Consider the following 20,494-nt stretch of genomic DNA (forward strand, 5'->3'; position numbering starts at 1 on the left):
GCCACTCACATGTGCTATACAATCTGACAAGCAACAGATGTGTCAGGCCTGGTCCATGCGAACAGGAGGCTTACACACATCAGACATGTTTGTGTGATGAGGCGGGGACACGGCGCGCTGCTGCCAGACGAGACACGCATCGCCTCTGCTGCTCCCAGCTCCCTGTCTGCAAGAGGACAGGCCCCACTGACACTAAAGGCACTTTGTCGTCTGAGCTCTCGTCACATGTACGCAGCGCATTCAAAGAGCGTCAGATCAGCTGTGTGACAGGTAGACTGCCAATGACACAACAGCCAGAGGGGGTGTCCTTTTCAATACACAGCGTGAGGACAAACGCTCATGCGCCGAGACAAAATAACATCAGATGGCATCATTCTGAATGCTCTTGTGTTGTCTGTCTTCATTCTGAAAAATGGTTAGCAATACGGGTTCTGTTCAGTGCTGCGAAGCCTCAGCGCGCACACAGGGAATGGCTTGAGACAAGAGCCTCATGGTGGGTGTTACCTCAGGGTTGTCAGCTTATTGTGTATACTGTTGGCAAAAGTGAGACTGTATGTACTTTTTAACAATGAAGGGCTGTGCAATTTACCAACATGGAATTAAAATTGCAATCTTAGCTTTGGTCAATCGCAATAATCATCATGGTTCTTTTTAAGCGTCAGGTCTACTGTTAATCCTGTGGACTTTAGAGAAGCGCAAAGGAAACGTTTTGTGTCTTGGAGTGGAAAGCATTCATTTTCTGTTTGAGCTGAGGTTTATTTAAAAGCTATATTGTCTATGTTCATGAGTTATATTAGTAAAAGTCTTTTATTAGTTGAAATAATAAGATTGAATTGAAAATCGCGATTGATCATTATGAGGAATAATAAAATGGTTATAATTATTATAATTTTTGGCCTTTTTCGAATTGCTCTTTTTTAATTCCATCATTTAGTATTGTCATGTATTATTGAATGACATATATCGTATACTTCTTTAGAATAAATGAATAATATGATTCAAGAAGAAGAAAGGACTTAAAGTACTACCTAACGGGTACAATTTATCAAGGTACAATATAATCTGCTTTGTAACCATCTGTTACATAATAGTAGTAGATGTGCATAATGTTAGGGTTAGGGCTTAAGGTTCGGGTTTGGGTCCTATGTCTTGTTACATTATGTACCTACAAACTACAAATACATAGTGTTCCATTGTGTATGTGTGTGTAACACATAGGTACATGTTATTACACACTGTGCACATTACATTGTACTAAATTTGGCAGGTACAATGTATCAAGGGCAGTGTAAAATGAAGTGTTACCAAGTTAAATAAATAAATAAATTATATACATGTAAAGGACAAATAAAGGGACGCGTTTTTTTCTTCTCTTCTCTGTCTCATGGACAGTGCTCGTGCACACACAGTAACATATCCTATTCAGTACGACCAATGCCAAAATGGATTCTTTGCTTTAGTGATCATCATCATTGAACAGTTTTGAGTGAGTGAAGCATGCTCAATAGCCCCCAGTGCTGTCCCACATGTTTACAGGCCCCATAGCCACATGAGTGTTTGTAGCTCTTGGTGTAATTGAGCTATTTTCCGGGGGGCAGGAGTCGGCCACACTAAGTTACATCCCAACTTTCCATTAAAGCGTCAGGGGAAGTTTGACTGATGGAGATCTCTCCCAGCAACACACCACTATGTAAATATGGCTTATTATCAGTGTTACCAATTTGTTTTAAGTGGCATAGACGTGGGTGATTCGCCAGCCTCTGACACATATGGTGTGGATTTCTGAGCACCTATTAAACATATGTAAAGAATACAGTCACAGGGATGTTGTTTTGAAACATGCAAATATCATACTTCAACGTGTACTGTGTACCCCTACATAACTGTGCGTTTAGACACATGGAAATGGGCAGGGAGTATCTAGATCTAAAGCGCTCTATTTCAATATTCAAATTTTACACCAAACACTATAATGTGTTCTGACTTTGCAGATTTGCATACAACTTTGTTAGCTGCGAGCAAGGGATGATACAAGGAAGAAGAGAAGTGAGATAGAGGGACAAAAGCAGGATAAAGCACACAAACAGCCTTTGTCTGGGAGTTATATACAAATGGCACCTGATAAATGCAGGCAATAAACTTTTGAAATGAGTCAAGCTAAAAGGCAGAATTTAAAAAAGATCCAAAGTGATCCCAGTCGGATTCTGCCTCTTGTGGCTGGAATTATTGTGACTCTGTATCAGAATGGTACATTTCAATTCATAAAAGAGTTTGGATTTTGCTTTGTTCCAAATAAGTTAATCACATCCATCATGTGTTGCATTCATTACCGACCTTGTGTTCACTGTCCAGGTCAGACCCAAACAGGCAGACTCTGAGGGGTGGAGGCAAGAGGCACACAAAGGTAGAGGATGGCAGCAGAAGTCCTGGGACACTGCCTGACAGGGTTAGTGAAGGATGAGCACTGCACGGTTTGACATTTGTAGCCACACACATTATGACCATGTACAATTATATTGTATTCTTTTCACACTACCAAACCCACATCAACAAGCCGAGCTGTTTTGACTGCATTTAAATTTAGATGGTGTTCATTTCTAGCCATGTGATTAATGATGTTTGTTGAAATAGATTATTATCATGTCATTCATACCTTTAATGAACCAGATTGTTTTTTCTTCTTTCACCTTTGAGGTTGAGGTTGGCCCTTTTTAGCACCTTGGCCTTGTGTGGTCTGCCTCTGATGTCATATTTGTTGCGAGGCTAAGGACATAAACAATTAGAATGAAACATCTTGACATGTCAATAAATCAAATTGTGAAGCTGTATCTCATCATGATTTGGAGAGTCAATGGTTTTATGAGGGATGTTCTCCCTGTTGCAGCTGCTAAATGTAGTATGTGGTGTGGTGACTGGCTTTGGCTGCTGCCGTGTACCTTGGAGCGCTGTTCTGACCTTTGCAGCGTGGGTTTGAGTCCCGGCTCTGACAACTTAAACAGTGTAGGTGTTGCTCCCTGTTCTTCAGCCCCTTTTACCCTGAGCCGTTTTGTCTGATAAAGCCTGGGGTCCAGAAATCCCCCCCACCCAAACAAACAAATAAGTAATAAAAAGATTCATGATCAACACACTGTACACACTTTTTCTCATTTAGTTTTGAAAGAGAAAATACCATCGACTGGGCTGACAGACAGAGTGTCAGACAGTGTGATAGTGTTTACCAAGAGAGAAAACATGCTTTCCATTACCCCCATATATAAGATAAGCTTATTACTGTTCATTGGATCTAGTTATTTCTATAACTTTTAAGGTTAATTTAGTCAGACACTAGGATTAGAGATGTTGAATCATTTTACCTTTACATGTTTCAGCAGCAATCTGCAGGCCGTCCTCAGAAGTATCAGCGGCATGTGGTGATATGTCACTTATCAACTGTTTCCAAGAAAAGAGTTGCATCAAAATGAATGCAACACCGGAAGACTCTCACGAACATGAAGAGAAAAGGCAGAACAGGATCATTTACAATGGGCTATTTCGGACCACTGTAAAAGGAATAATCACATTATGGACTGGACTGCATTGACATTATCGATGATGGTCGTGTGAAAGAAATAACAGCTGATAAGTGACACTTCACCGTTTATCTCTAATCCTAGTCTTTGACTAAATGAACCTTGACAGTTATACTTTCTCTTACCCATTTCACTCAAATATTCTTCAATCACTCTTTCTTGTACCGTACAAACAATGGAGAGCAAAACATCCTGGTATATTAATTATAAGCCTAATAAATTGATCTCGCTGGATCCGCTTGATTTAAGGCCAACATTTCGGCATCTAATCAAAATGTCTTATACAGTATAACACAAACCCTCACATGCATGGCAGTTAGAATGCTTGACCAGAGATTTGGCCCTTTATTTCACCATCTTATCCTTGTAAATCTCTGCATCTTGTGATTCTGACGCACCGCACAGGTTAGATGTCTTTATCTCACTATAAAGAAAACAAAGATCTCAAGTCCGTTGGTTAATGAGCATAATAACATTTAGCTTTTTAAGGTGTAATAGTTAATTCGAAGTGATTGCACTTTTTCAATTGTATTTATCCAACTTTCTTATCCTTCTCCCTGGGTGGAGAATGTTTCCAGCTTTTCTCACTCAACTATGCAGAACATTCTGTTTGTTGAATTTTTTATGCGCATATTGAATTATTGAAGTAAGATAATTTTTGATCAGATTAATATTAAGCCCTAGTGAAAAATTAATGGGTGATGTTCAAAACGATGAGCTTACAAAAGTATTAATATAATCACAAACAGACATAGTGAGAAATGGCAAAGAGTCAAATGCACTTGCAAGACTTTTTTTAGTGTGCCATCCCTGGAGGTGGGCTGATATGAATTATTGCACGGGTTGACTTTGTACTCAAACGCTTGGCTAATGTCATTGGCCAGTCCAGCCCTGGGGCTGACAGCGGTGTCAGGAGGAGGGGGTTACATTTGTCACCTTGTCCACATGCGACCCCGACTGCGGCCACGGGAAAACTTACAAAGATGTTTGGCTCTTAATACTGCACTGGCCTCTTCATCACCTCCACTGATTGGCAGAGACCCACCTCACCCCCTCACGCTCCACCCAAATCCCAATTGGCAATCACTTTCAAACTGTTCTTTCTCCTTTCATTTATCAAGTAATTTACAATGGCAAAAATGCTTTATTTTATTATCACCTCTCTGGAATAATCAGGCAGTTCTAATTACTATTATAATCAGCTCTTAGTGCTCGATTACAAGAACATTTAATTTTTTTATGTATTTTTATTTTGACCTTTATTTAACCAGGAAAGTCCCTCTGAGATTAAGAATCTAATTTCCAGAAGAGTTCTTGCCCCAGAGAGGAACCTATGCAATCCCAGAGAGAACATACAAACTCCACACAGGTTCTTGCTGTGAAGAATTTGTGAGGAAAAATATTGTTTGGCTTTAGTTTAGTTTGATCTATTTAATTTTTGAAAAAATTAAATAGACTTCAACAATATGCTTAAACCATTTTATTATTATTATATGGATCTTCTGTGTGTCTAATAATAACAGATTACTTGCTGAACATGTTAAGTGCTGGTCATACTAGCTCAAATACTCTATACACAGTAGATATGAGACACTATTCTGTGCTTTTTTATTACCATCCTATTGTATTCGTAAAATATGTAAATCACAGAAAATATACCATTACTGCTACAGAATGGTAGGCACATAGAAAATATGGCTCCAGTAATTATATTTTAAATGCTAATGCAGCTAAAGAATATTATAACCAAGACATCAAAGAAGCTGTATTCAGTATCTGATAGCTGGGGAGAAGCAAATGATTTCAAATATTTGATATTTAAATTATTTTCAAATGAACAGAGACGCGCATGACGCTTAGGCGAGCAGTCTCCTGGTGATCCTCTAGGCTCCTTTGTTTCCCCGACTGTCTCCAGCTCATTAATGTTCCAAGCATGTGAAAGCACCAAGCCAGAGCCGTAACCCATAGCAGGGTGACACCTCGGGCCCAACACACACATGAAGAGCGCAGGCGCACATAGACACAACAGAAGCGTCCCTCTTTCAGGAAGCCAGGGCCGCCGAGCTGTCCTGATTAAAATGACAATAGTCTAATTAACTCGACCTCAGTGTCAGCAGCTAAAACGGCGGATGGCCTGCCAGTTCGTGTTTGAAAAGCCTTTGTCTTCCCATCATCCAAAAATGACTTTTCTCCCTGTAAAACGCCTCAACCCCATTTGACAAGATTTGCTAATGGCAATTATTTCTCATAAGCTAATTAAATCTAGGCAATGTTATCCCGCGTTTTCCTCACATAGAAACACTTGTGCAAATCCTTCAGAGACTTGTCATGTGGGGTATCATATCACAAGCACCTTCAAGCAATGTTCACATTTTAGACGACTGTATGCTTTTTTTTATTGGCCTACTGAGTAATATTACTTCTATTCTTTATACTGGCATACTGTTTATTTGGTTTATTTGGTCAGGTTAGTGCATGTTAATAAACACACTCATGCACAGCACACCAGATTATAGCATGGGCTCATGTGTTCACCACACTGCTGTAGCGACACAATATTATGAAGACATAGTGCACTGTATGTCGGAGGTTCTTTCCCCATTAACCAGTTTTATACTCTCCATCTGCAACAGGCCAAACTGGCTCCAAAGGAATGGAGGTCTCAAATGGAGTTAAAGGACTTGTCACATTCTCGAAGATAATGGAAACTGTAGGAATATATACATATATATAAAAAGAAAAAGATTCTTGATTCTTCTGCATTATTTGATGGGCTGATCTAAAGAGCAGAGACGAGAGAAAAAAGAACAACACAAACTTTAATGAGTGAAACTGCTTTTTGTTCTATTATCCTTCTACTGGTGATTAAGGTCTATGGGGAGATAATTACGCTTTAGTCTGGAGTTAATGAAACGAAAACTTCTCTGTTCTTGTGAAAAGAAGGGCAGATCTTTTGTACTGCTATCTGCAGACATCTCCCAGCCTTGACAAGGCACACAGAGAATTGGTTTTGTTTTAAGGTTGTGAGCCCCCCTGTGTTTGCTGTCAGTCTGTGGTTGATATGAGGGATCTGAGAATGGAGTCAATGGGCTTGAGCTCTGTCACACTGTTGCATAGACTGCGTGTGAACAGCAGCAATCCTGAGAAACCTCAAAGGTACAAAATAAAAACCAAAAACATGAGATGTGTACGGTTTGTGCTTAATGTATTTTGTCACGAAAATATCTCACACTTTTGCTTCCCACGTTATCGTGCATTTGGTTTATTTTGTTATATTCTAAGAATGGCATTACGGGAAAAAAGGATTAGAAATTTGGTTGTAAATAAAGTGTATCCAAATATGCCACAAAAATAGTTGACTCCCCTTGCGACTGTTCTGCAACTGCTCATCATTTTCCTCGTAAAGTTAAGACTTTTCCAAAATGTCCAGTTCCTGTGTATCTTGGTGTTGACACAGACGCATGTGCCAACCATATTCAAGTAACCGTTTTAGTCGAACATGAAAGACTCCACAGATTCCAGTTCATCACACAACAACACAAAGCCATCTGTGTCAAATGACTGCAGCGTATAGGTGTTGACCACACCATTGTCCGTCTATGCCCGGCCCGAGTGTATCTGAAAGTGTCCTTGTGGAAGTTCACATCTGGTGTGTGACTGTGAGGGCAGAGACACCCTCCCTCCCACAGCTCTCCGCCCTTACAACAGCACTCTCACATTTCATCATCTGCTCTCCAGCGCCAGGGTGCTCCAGCACAAGTTGGCTGCTCTGGATCCATCTGTTGTTATTATTTTCCACCAATAATTGGCTTGAACAATGGAATGTCTGTGTCCCCCGCGCCTTTGAAACTCTACACCCTGTTTATTTTCCAGAGGTCTCTCTCTGTCCCTCCCTTTCAGTCCGTTTACTGCCTCAAGATCTTATTCCCTACTGAACTTTTCGACTTTTTCTTTTTATTATTTTTTCGTTAATCCTACTTGGCATTTGTCAACAGCAGGTTCTTAACTTACGTTGTTGCTTAAGTTAAGAAGGAACTGGAAGTGTATCCTGCTGATTAAAACATACCTTATTCTGGAAAATATTGTGTTAGATTTGTGATTGTTTTGAAATCCATATTCGATATAGTTATAGTTATAGTGCAACGCCATTATACTGAGATGTGTTCTTACCTGAGCTTAGACGAGTTGATGTGTACCTGTCAGGTCTTTGTGCGTGTGCTCACTCACGCAAAAACACCAAAGATGTTGTTAGCATTTAGCCTCACCCAGCATATTCCTATGAACCCAAACAGGGGTGAAGTTAGAAGCGACCAAGCTCGTCCACGTTTTCCCTATTTAAATACAGTTACGTGAGTAGTTACACGATCCATGTTAAGAAAATTAAACATGTCAATTTTCTAAGCGGATAAAAAGGGGTACTATATTGTAAGGCGTAATAACACCTTAGGAGCACTTCGACATCCGGCCAGTAATATCTCCACTCCTAAAGAATTCTGAAGAACTCTTAAGATGTTACTACCGCATTTAAATAGGGAAAATGGGGAAGAGCTTGGAAGAGAGGAGGAGAGGATAAATGCTAGCGACATCTTTGGTCTTTTTGCGTGACTGAGGGCACACGCAAAGACCAGACAGGTACGCATCAACTCGTCTAAGCTCAGGTAAGTATCTGTCTCAGTATGGAAATACAGTGGCCTGTTCCTTTAACATTACAGAAAGACTGAAATACAAAATTGCTTAATTTCCCATATAATTCAGAACATGTTTGTAGTGGACTAAACTACCTGGCCCCTCCTGGAACCGCCACCTTAACGTGGTGGAGGGGTTTGAGCGCCTGAATGATCCTGGGAGCTCTGTTGTCGGGGGCTTCGTGCCCCTGGTAGGGTCTCCCATGGCAAACAGGTCCTAGGTGACGGGTCAGACAAAGAGCGGTTCAGAAGCCCCTTATGAGAGACCAACAGGCCCGGTTAATTGTGAGGCCGTCCTCCCGTGGACCCACCCCCTGCAGGAGGAGCCATAAGGAGCTGGTGCAATGGGATTTGGGCAGCTCCAACAGCTGCTCCCACGACCCGGCAATGGACAAGTAGAAGAAAATGGATGGATGGATGGATGGATAAAGTACCTGGTTAGGGTGTTTGATGCACGACAAGACCTCTTCGATGACATTTTTCTTCATTGCGGTGGATGTTGTGCTGCCTAAATGATCTTTTAATTTGCTTATTTATGGGGGGATTATATGTGCAACCCTATTGGTTTGGCTGGTTAAAACAGAGGTTAATTTATGCAGGCAGAGATACTTTGTGACAAATGTACTGTAGAGGCGTGTCTCCAATGTTGTCAAAATGGAAAGTTGTTATATTTACTGTCACATAGCTCACTTCATATGCAGCTCAACTCGCTCTTGCACTGGAAGAACAGACTTGTACCTTAGTTTTCATCTTAACATTTATTTTTCCCTATTGATTTATTTACATCAACATTTTCAATTTTGTGTTTTCTTATACTTTAAAAAAAAAATGATTTATGAATCCTGACGCAGACCTCTAATTGCAGCTGTAACAAGAAAGTGTGCAACTTGAATTAACAGATCACAGGGCCTTTTGTTTAATTTTGGCACATAATCTAATGGTTACCCACACCAAAAAATGTCCTACTTAAATTAATTAAATGTGATATTTGTGATTTTAATTACAGTCTAAGTGTGTAATTACCCCATAATGTTCTCACTTTATTCCTGTGTCCTTCTCTCATGTTCGTCTTGCTTCCGAAGCTAAAGTATCACAGTGAGAATACAGAATTCATTTGCATTTTCCCACTGTGTTTGTGCCGTTGAGGTCATTTCAGGCGATTGTGCTGCGTCTTTGTTGTATTACTGTGTTGATGTACATTTGTTGTGCGTGCTCGGGTCTAATTAGAGGAGGCCAGGACAGGTATGGCTCTCAGCAGGCAGCCGCCGTGTGCTGCCTCTCCATGGGCACAGTGTGGGTTCATGCAGAGGGGCCTCTTCCTGCATATTTAATTTAGAGCCAGGCCATGCTGTTTGTTGCACATATTTAGAGCACATACCTTTGGAGCTCCCCCCCACATCCCCTCGGCTATAACGTATTCATATAACTGTTGAGAGCAATCTGGACATTTGTATAGAAAATATTAGAGCCTGGATGATACACGTGCCACGATTCGATATGTCATGATACTTCCAATACATATTGCGATACAGTAAGTCATTACAATAAGTCATAATTAGGCTTGTTACGATAATTACTACATCAACTTATCATTCAATAAATAACAGATAAACGATACATTTTTGGGCTAAATATTTATTGTCTGTACAGCATTTCCCCCCTATTTTTTCTTGTAAAACTTTGATTTCTAGCAGAAGCAAATTGAGTTACATTTTATTTTATGCTTATTGCCACTTGTGTGGTATTTTAGGATATGATTATGTACGTTTAGAACAAAGGTTTACTGTATTTTTTGTGCCTGAGAGTTGACAATGTCTAGTATCGTTAGAATCAATAATATCGTTTATCGCGATACTTTCCTGCCTCGATATATCGAACTTCAAATTTGTTATTGTGACAGGTCATAATTTTCCTTAAAATGTGTAAATAGAAAAGAATCATGTGTCCAAAAGTGTCCACAACAAAAAGTAGCAAAGTGGTGAATAACGGTTCCCGAAAAGATAAAGGAGTGCAAGATAAACTTAGGAAGATAAAAGGAAGATAAAACTTTGTCTGTTAAATCATAGCAGCACATAAACAGTGGTCTACTGCAAATAGCTTAATACATTAACTAGGACTATTTTGATTCGTCCTTTCAACTTCAATTCATCCTTTTAACTTAACATATTTCATATAAGTATTGGAAGTATTGAAAAAAAGTATTGCGATATATTGCGAACGATATTTTGTCCCAGCCCTAGAAAACATGTGGTGTGACAAGTATGGCTGAGTTATTTATAATAATTTTGGTGTCCCCTGAACTGTCCCCTGTATTTTGTGGGTTCTGCATTTTCTGCATTAAAGCTGGGCGACCAAATTTCTTGTAGAGGGGTACATTTCATTTGACTAGCTCAGAGTGTAAAGTTAAAAAAAAGTTAAAAAAAATCATGGCTGTTTATTTCTATGGCAGTCCATCCTGCTTTGTTTCGGCATCTGCCAATGCTGAAGTTCTAGGACTATTTCACACCGACAATAAACTTACAACCTAATTGTTCTAAACTGCATTTTAAATCACACCCAAGTTGAAACTTGCTTCAACTTACTTGAAATTACAGTATTACATAGAATACTATGAAACTGCCAATAAATATACAAACGATAAAGATTGAGCCAAAATGATATTGTTTAAACTTTGTTTATCAAACGATAAGTCGATACAGTAATTATTGTGACAGGCCTACTTGACACATGCATAATATAATTTGTGTGAATAGTCAGGGTGTGTGTGAGGAATTGAAACTTCACTCACGAAGCACTGCTTTAGCGTGCCAATGTGCGAAAATGTGATTGATAAATGAAACTTTGCTTTTTCGAAGCCTGTCAGGGCCAGGACCCGCCTGGCTCCTGATGTGACGTGTCTGTGAAGGAGGAAGCGACAGTAGCCTGAGCCTATTGGAAGTTGCTCCAGTTCTGCTGAACTCGATGCTGTCGGCAAACAGTGGTCCAGAAGGATTTTCATTTTAATTGGTCAAAAACAGAGTAGTACATTCGATGAGCCATTATTTAGTTACATGATACATGAACAAAATGTGTATCTGCAGAAAAGTGTCCTGATCTCTATATTGTCAGCCCTGGGCCCTTACAGTCTTTGACACATTCACACACAGTCTTCTCTTGTTGTATTTGTTCAGAAGTTTGTGAGATTACAAATTATTGACCAGCACTTGAGTTTTGAAACCATGTTTCGTCCATACAGTATATGAAGGCTATTGACTGGTCTGTGGAAACTCAACAGTGTTTTGAGTGTAGCTGATTTAACAGTGTGAAATATTTGCTCTTGTTTGTTTTTGGTCCGGAGTGAAATTCCTCTTCCTTGGTATTAAGGCTGCAAAGCTCTGTGCGCTGTGTGTGTACTTTGTTCTTATAGCTCAGCAAAATGTGAGGGCAGGTCCGAAGAATCTGGGGGATCAGACAGGCGGACTGACATTCACCAGACACCACTGTTGTCTTTTAAGCTTAGAAAAACAACAACACAGAATCGCACCCAGAATAATGGCTGGCTGGATTGAAGTTGAGTTTAATTGGTGGGTTTTGAGTCTGTTTGTGTGTCAGAAAGTGCTGTTGTTTACTGTCTGTGTGGGTGTTACAATATAATGCCCGCATCCTGCCAATCACATCAAAAAGAAGAAGTAACAATGCTGTTTTGCCACTTTTTTTCTCTTCAAAATGCTGACTTTTTTCCCTTTACGAGACTTTTGCTCTGTTATTCATTGAGTTAAAGAAAGTGAGAGTGGTTGAGCAGGAAGAGCTTTCAACACATAGATCACACAGTAAGCATTTGTTAAGAAGTGACTCATGTTTGAGTTTTTCTGCATGTTTCACAGCACAGATAGCGCCTAATGCTAGACACGCCCTAAAAGAAAACAGCAATGACCCTGGTTGCTGATATGTGTGTCTCAACACAAACAGAACCCAGTAAACTCCCATCCGCTCCTTGTTTGCACAATGGTCCTAATACTGAAACACCAAGCCTACCATTAGTCCCATTATGTGTGTGCTTTCTGTTGACAATAGATATCTTAGCTAATTGTCAAACTTTGCACATTTATACCCCAAAATGAATTAGTCATTGCCTCATCCAAACCCTCAAGTTGTTTGCAGTTTGTGATTTGTGGTAAATAGGAAAATACTATTGAGAACATATTTTTCAATACATGAATAATAATGAGCATCGTGATTTTAAAATAGTGATGATTTTGTTGCTTTTTAAAATGTGTTTAGGGAATTACAGTCTATTTGAAAATTGTACTTGCTGGAAACAACCCAAGTCTAGCCTTGGTCTGGCCTTCTTGTCAAGCTCAAAAACCCAATGTGGCCAGTGCATCAAAAAGTTTGCCCATATCTGGGCTAGAGACTTACTGTACAGCTCTATAGTCTCTCCTTTGAGGTGGGAGAATCTCACAATGTAAATACAAATACATATCATGTAATAATGTAAATAAATTTGTGTAATAAAAATATTTTTTATATTTTGATATACACAACCAAACAAATTATAAACAAACTTCACCTATAGGCTATTTATAAATAAGATATTAATACTGTTAATTCATATTCACAAGCTGCAAATTGTATCAATTATTTGGTAATACATAGTGCATGGCCTGAAGGGTGAAGTATACCAGGTACCATGGTCATAAACAAATGCAGATCTTTACTTTACAAATGCCCTGTAAATAGTCCATTAGGCATTAGCTGGCACACTTAGGAGATAAGCTTTATTTACCCCAAAACAAAGTGATTAAAGCACCAGGGACAGAGTTCTGTGGCAGCCTGCTATTGACAGCTATTGAGTTGAGCATTAATTAATATGGTAATGATGCATGAGGGTTCATTAGCAGGCTGGCTCAGGAGTCGCTGTAGGTACAGTATTAAGCGTGCTTGGAGTAATTAATGGAATAACTTTACTTAGTGGTAAATATTCATGGGGCCCTTTTTGTGTTGCCTAGAATGAAGAGACACGAGAGCTTGTCCATTAGAGGAGCTGAAGAGCCGCTCTGCGCTCAGTGTCGCCTTTTGTTGCGATTGGGTGCATTTCATTGGAGGGGTATTAATTCATATTTGGAAGGTGCAATCTTCCAACAAAGCCAAAGCCACTGATAACATAGCTGGGACCAGACAGAGAGCACATTGTGAAGCCGTGCCCTACTCCAAAATAGGAAGTCCACTTCACAGGTTTGTGGATGGCATGAAATGAGTCTTTGTTGGCGCTTAGAAGGTGATTACCATAGTGAAAAACCCTTGTGATTGTCCATTTCCCGTTAAAACAGCCTTTTTGCATGTGTTTATCACCCCACATTTACAATGAAGCCTTTAGTATTTGCATAGAGAATGGAAACATTTATTTGTCGAATCTGATTTGGAGGTGGTGATCTAACTGTCATGTTATCTCTTGCACACATGCTTTTTTCAAGGTGTACACATTTCAGAGTGCAAAGTAATATATTCCTGCAAACATTTTGGTTTTAATAAACACATATGTTTTTTAATGATCAACTCATCCTGTTTGTGTTAGCGCTCAGTTGTCCTGGAGATTTGCATGGAAGAAAAGGTTGTCACGTATCATTTGAGAAAACTCTCCGGAAGAGAGGCAAAACGGCAATTCTTCAGTTAAAAAACAACCCTGTGCTCACAATGTTCTCTCGGGCTTTTTTGATCTTCCTTATCCATCAGGTCGACTCTGATTCCTTGATAGTGTTTTGAATTTAAATATATTTTTTAAACTACCATAAATTGGATAGAAAATATCACAAAAGAACAAATTACATGCCGATTTATGCTTCTACCTTCACCACGAGGTCAAAAATCTCTACAAATTACTACCATTGTGTCCTTGAGCAAGACACTTTATCTGAACTACCTGCAGAATGGAGGTTTTGTTTTAAAGGAACAGGCCACCCTTTTTGGCATACTGAGATATGTTCTTACCTGAGTTTAGACGAGTTGATGGGTACCTGTCTGGTCTTTGTGCGTGCTCTCTGTCGCGCAAAAAGACCAAAGATGTTGTAAGCGTTTGGCTTCTCTCCTCCTCTCCTCTATGGGGCCAAACGGGGGTGAAGTTAGAAGCGACCAAGCTCTTCCACGTTTTCCCTATTTAAAGCAGTACTAAGTAACTCATGCCCCTAGAGGCCATCAGTGCCACTGAAGGTGTTGTAGCATGTTGCGTTTTTTTACTCATTAATTGTCCGTGAGAGTAAATACTACACTGACAGAAAAGACAAAGGGAGAGAGGGATATTGTACATCTAATTACACAATTTTCCTCACTCAAATGCGGCTGTATATACTGTTTAAGTGGCGCTAGCCCACAGTTAGCTTTGCCCTTTAGCCTGTTAGCTTCTTCTTTGTGATTCTATTAGTATGTATTGCGCCTCCGATCCGGTGCAGGGAAAGCTGCAAGTGTGGTCCTCTGGCCAGAGACACCAGAGAGAGACACCAATCATCCAATTAACACCTATATACTGCCCCCAGAAGGATTTATTATGATAAACAAGTTACTGCTTTAAAAATGGTCATTTGAGTAGTTACACGATCCAAGTATAGTGGCACAAAATTAAACATGTCGATTTTCTAAGCAGATAAAAAGGGGTACTGTATTGTAAGGCGTAATAACACTTTAGGAGCACTTTGTCGTAAAGTGAAGATATTACTGCGCGGACATTGATGTGCTCCTAAGGTGTTGTTACATCTTACAATATAGTACCCCTTTTTATCCGCTTAGAAAATCGACATGTTTAATTTTGTGTCACTATACTTGGATCGTGTAACTACTCATGTAACCATATTTAAATAGGGAAAACGTGGAAGAGCTTGGTCGCTTCTAACTTCACCCCCGTTTGGCCCCATAGAGGAGATTCGGAGAGGCTAATTGCTAACAACATCTCTGGTCTTTTTGCGTGACTGAGCACACGCGTAATGACCAGACAAGTACACATCAACTTGTCTAAGCTCAGGTAAGAACATATCTCAGTATGGAAAAAAGGCTGGCCGGTTCCTTTAAGTAGCCACAGTATAGCCATAGTAGCCAGTCATTGTGTGTTTATATGCTATATACTACCACACATTTTTTTCCCAGCATCGTACACCAACGTCACCATCTCTCCATTTTAGCACAGTCTTGTCAAGTTCTACTTATTTTACCTGTCTGTGAAAATTGTTGCATTGTGATTCATATTCTCTGCTTGGGCCTCTTACTGAGCCCGCACATAACCCTCCTAGGTGGGTAATTATCGCAACCGGGAGATGTTCTATTCCCTAAAATCTCCACGTGGGAGTGTGTGATGGGCTCGGCTTCCCCACCCGGGTGAAGCAGCGTGTGCTTGTTTATCCTCACCTCGCGTTCGGAGCCCCCCACTGCTCTAAATGGCAACATTACTGCCTCGGTGCTGTTTGAAATGGAGACAATTATCTGTTTAGGTATTACGAGATGGGCTTTATAATACAAGGAGAAAAGGCACACAGCTGCAATCTCAATCCTGTTCTCGTCCTTTTTTTTCCTGACGTACAAATTTTTCGTCATTAAAATGATGGAACATTTATCTAAATGGATGTTATGCATTGGGTAAACTCATTTAGCTCCCGGGGCTCTTTCAGGTGATGGGAATTAATGATGTTTAGTAGTCTGAAACTGAAAATATCTGTCATATGTCACCACTCACCATTGATTTACGGTTCCATTGATGACTTGTTAATTGAAGAGTAATGAATCACAGTAATAGGCTGGTCATGTGTTGGAATGGTCTGGTTGAGCTGATTGTTCGACTTGCATTAGAGTTTAGGGCAAGTTGAATGTTGACTCGCATTTTCAACAGCGTTAAACACATAATTAATGTCCATAGAACACACACTTTCTATCGGAGCTGCTTTGGATAAAAGCAACACAACGGCTAGCCACAGTTTTGACTGCCAAATGTAAATGGCAAAAAGGACCAGAGACAAAGAGTACCCCCCCGCTTTCATATTTGGATATGCTTTAATGCCTTTATTCAAATGCACCTCAGATATTGTCCCTCAGTCACTTTTCAGTTTACCATAAAAATAAGGTTTGGTTTCTTGCTCTTTTTCTGTCCTTTTTGTGACTAGGTTGAGTGCCCAGTTTGGAGATGTGGATGCATGTCGATGAGGGAGGGCCAGGAGAAGTATAGGAGTCCAATACGGTGTGTTTTTTGACAGTACAACAGGAAACAATGATTGTCTGTTGAAAATATTGTATTATTACAATACGATCTGATATTTATGGTAAAACAAGGGCCATTAGCTTTTAAAACAAGGATTTTGCTCTTTGTTTATTGTGCAATTTCAGTAATTTGGCATATTTAGCTACTTTCAATTGCAACGAGGGAGATCTACCTATATTTCAATGGAGGTCAATACAATTAATTTGTCCAGACACGTTTACCAGACTTGTTCTGATCCTGCATGTAGTCAAATTCTCTTCTTAATGCAAATTCCCATGTAACTGGTTGCTAAAAATTCCCTTCTTATACCCGAAGAACACAAATGTGTGCTCCCTGCTGGCATTTGTATAGCTGAGGTTATTTTCTAGACACATTTAAGTTATACCACAAAAAAATTCAAAAGTTAGGTCTCTATTAATAACACCTTTAAATGACAAAAAAATGATATATTGATTATTATTATTATTTGATGGAATATACATAAAATATAGAGTATAGTATATAGGCTACTTCACAACCAAGAAATGAATCCCATTTTATACCAGCAGGGGGCACTGGCTCGGACATTTACTGTATGGAATTTGAAAAGTTTTTGTCTTGCAAATAAAGCATCCATGCACTTAACAGGCCTATTGTTGGGTGCTATCAGTGGGAGTCGTTGTGGTGACAATAGCACGGTGGAGCAGGATAGTGGAGTGTTGCCTGTTTCAGTGTATCAGAGGTGCATAGCTTTGAACAAAGGGAAGCAAACAGCGCAGGAATGCATGGAATGGATTTTAAATGAACTGACTCAAGTGTTTGTTTTTTTGTTCATAATCAAACTCATTGTGCATGCTTGTTTTTTACGTACGTGGTCGGGTTGCATGTTGTCTGCGCTTGTAAAAATGTTATAACCTCTAATGTTTGTTGTGTTGTTTCCTGCAGGGTGTGGAGGCTGCTGTGTTGCGGCTGGAACCGAAGACTGCTTTAAAGAAGCAAGTCCTTAAAGAAGGTAAAGAGCTGACGATTCAGTGGGCATGGGTGGCTGTGCGTGTGAATGCTGTTTAGAAAGAGCTTAAAAATTAACTGGATGCACTGTGGTCGTCTTGTTTGTGTACTATTTGGAGTGTTCAAAGGAACATGAAGCAAGGAGGGGAGCAACAGGTGCGCCAGGCTCAGGGCATTGGTACAGTAATAAACCAACAGTCAGGGTTCGTCTTTTAGAAATATCTTTCTGACTCGTGTCATTAGTGTTTTGCTTCAGGCATTTTCTTTTGCGAGGTTATTTGTAATTATACTTTTATTTGTTTCATTTAATAATTGTATGTCCACTCCTGAGACAATCAAATATTTCTTCCACCGACATGGCAGCTCGGGAGAAGAAATATCCCTTTAATAAAAACTTTTGAAGAACTTTTTCTTCACTTTATAAAATCATATTACATCTTCTCCAGATAATACCTCATTTTCTTTTATTGCAAATGGCTAACGCATTCTAATGTGACATGTACATTTAGGTAATTATTCTACCTGCAAATATTTTCAACTTTTAATAATGCCAAGTCAGAATGAGTATTTCCAGAGGCCGCAGATATAAAAGCAAAATTCAATAACGTCAATAATTCTCAAAGCAAAACGTATGTGCATCAGACCTTTAATGACATTTAAACACTATTATCACGCAAGTCTGATTTTATTTTGTATGCATGTGGTTGTTTTATCATAAAAGTTTCGATATAGTGCGTCCTCCACTCTGCCAGAGCACCAGATGGGAGATCAGCCTTGAAACCTTTCAGATGCTTGTGTAATTAATGTTAATGTGGCAAAAATCAGGCTAATTATCGGCCACGACTTTCCAATGTGATTTTGATTGCATCAGTAAAATCCCTGCGGCAGCTTATGGGATTAACATGTCTTGGTGGTTAAAGCTCTTTTAAAACGCAATAGACCTGCGTAGAGCATGTGTGTGTCAGAGTGTGTGAGAAATGCAGCTAGATCAAACCTATAAACATGTTCCCTTGTTGTCCGTGGAGAAAACAGAAATGCTCGTCGTTAATCAATGTGAGAGTGAATAATTGTACGTTAATGTTTGTCTTCATGTGAATGAACTCGTTATTGTCCATTTGGTTCCTTGTCTAAGTTCCATAGCTGCTGGTTTTACTTAAATTGCTTCTTTTGTATCTATTATTTAGTTTATTTCTGTGTGTTAAGGGCCTTTCACATGCTATTCATTTGGCATGTGGATAAACACACACTTTTAATAACTCGAATGTGTCACTCTTGGAATGAAGAGGTCTCCTGTTTCCGAGAATTTATTTAAACCATCAGTATCAAGAAAAATACAACGCTCGGTTTGACGTCCAAAATATGTTTTTTTAAGGCTTGAAATGTAATCATCTGCTTGGAGTTCATTTAAATTTCATGAGGCCATGTTCAGGCAGGAGGACACATGCATCTCTTCCTTTCTAGGTTTTCTCCTTTTTTTGTAAATGAGTGTTCTTTTGCTTGGTCTGAGCAGTCGCGGTTGCTTTGTTTAATCCACTTTTTATGTAAGTGTTAGGAATAAACAAGTGGATTCATGAGTTGGAGCCACAGAGAGGTCTCGTGCAGATTTATGCTCGGAGTGAAAATAGGGGCTCTGTAATAGTTCCCTTGACTGCATTTATTGCTTACTTAAAAAAAAAAAAGTAATTTCTTTATATCAGAATCAAGCTGAAAATTGCCATGAAAAGTATTAGGCTTGGTAAGCTTCTAATTCTGTGGCATTTACAGGCGGCTGTGTTTCCATGCATTTATAACAGTTTGATTCTTAAGAGCTCCTTTAATCGCTTATGCTTAGCTCCGAACATAATAAACAACCGGCTGTAGCGCAAGTGCCACATGGGGGAGATTTTTCTCTGCAAAGTTAAACGCTTCTGTCACTCGCCGACTTGTGGCTGTGTTTTTCATGCACTGCTAGTAGCGTAATCTACTCTGTGAGCTCCACTGCTGTGGTTAAAAACACTGACAGGCAGAATAGATGCATGCACTGTGAAAATGAAAAATTATCATCCCTACAAAGATGTCATAACCGAAAGCACAGCAGAAATATGAAGCGATGGCATGCTTTTCCTTTTGATTGAGTCGCAGGATGTGTTAAAGCCTTGTAAACAGCCTCACCTCTGAGGCCGTCTGCTCATATCAGATGCTCTGCTCCCATTGCCCTGTCAGTTGTAGCACAATGCTCCCTGGCACAGGGCCTGCCTCTGTATTCTCTGCCTAAACACACTGCACACCCCCAACACAGTGTCACACAATGGAGCAACATCACGTCCCTCTGCTTCTCAGACACTCTGATGTTTATTATCTCCAGTCAATTGTACACATAATGTTATCAGAGATGTGTCATCTCTCGCTACTTAAAATTTCCTTTTGGAGGAGAAGCGCGTTTGGCAAGTTTCAATCTATTTTTCTATCAGCATCAAACAGACATGTCTTCTTTTTCCGTATTGACAGATGTATAAACTGAGCTGTGCCTTGGACAGAGAACAGCTTTGATAATGTCAGCCTCCACCAGGCACCGGTGTGACACAGCCTTTGTGTGAGATTGACTGAGGCGGCTGCAGTAAGCATATTCCATCTGCAGATGAGTTGTCTTACTGCCAGATGAGAAGAAATAACAAGTGATAAAAATTGTCAAAGCTTCTATTTTCTCTGAATTTTCACTCAGGTTCAGTTCTGACCCCCAGCTTCAGACAAGGTGAAATAGGGCTAACAGCAAGTCTCAACGGAGAGTAACGTGACCACAAAGTCATATCGAACATATTTACAAATATATTCAATACATGTCAGGGCGTTACTGGTAACAAACTTTTCGCTTTAAAAGTTGAAAAGAAGGAACATTGGCCTTTGTAGGAGTCACTTCACGTCATGGTAAATAGATCTCTCTGGCAGTCCTGCTCTGTTTATTTTAGAAAACAAATCCCTTTTAGGGATAAAGCACCTGGTGGGGCTATTTAATGGAATGTTTTAGCCCCACGCAAATAAACAGCTTGAGTTTTTGGTGT

At 39.7% G+C, this 20,494-nt stretch overlaps 1 protein-coding gene across 10 annotated transcripts in view; it reads left to right on the forward strand.

Annotated features, from left to right (window-relative positions):
• Positions 1–20,494, forward strand: part of foxp1b (forkhead box P1b) — a 169,980-nt gene that overhangs the window by 34,644 nt on the left and 114,842 nt on the right. For all 10 annotated transcript variants that reach the window (XM_079578555.1, XM_079578564.1, XM_079578562.1 and 7 more), the window contains one exon: positions 17,394–17,460. The gene's annotated coding sequence lies outside the window, so the exon portion shown is untranslated. The remainder of the gene's footprint in view (positions 1–17,393; positions 17,461–20,494) is intronic.

Source organism: Gobius niger, assembly GCF_951799975.1.
Source record: "Gobius niger genome assembly, chromosome: 20".
NCBI lineage: Eukaryota > Metazoa > Chordata > Actinopteri > Gobiiformes > Gobiidae > Gobius > Gobius niger.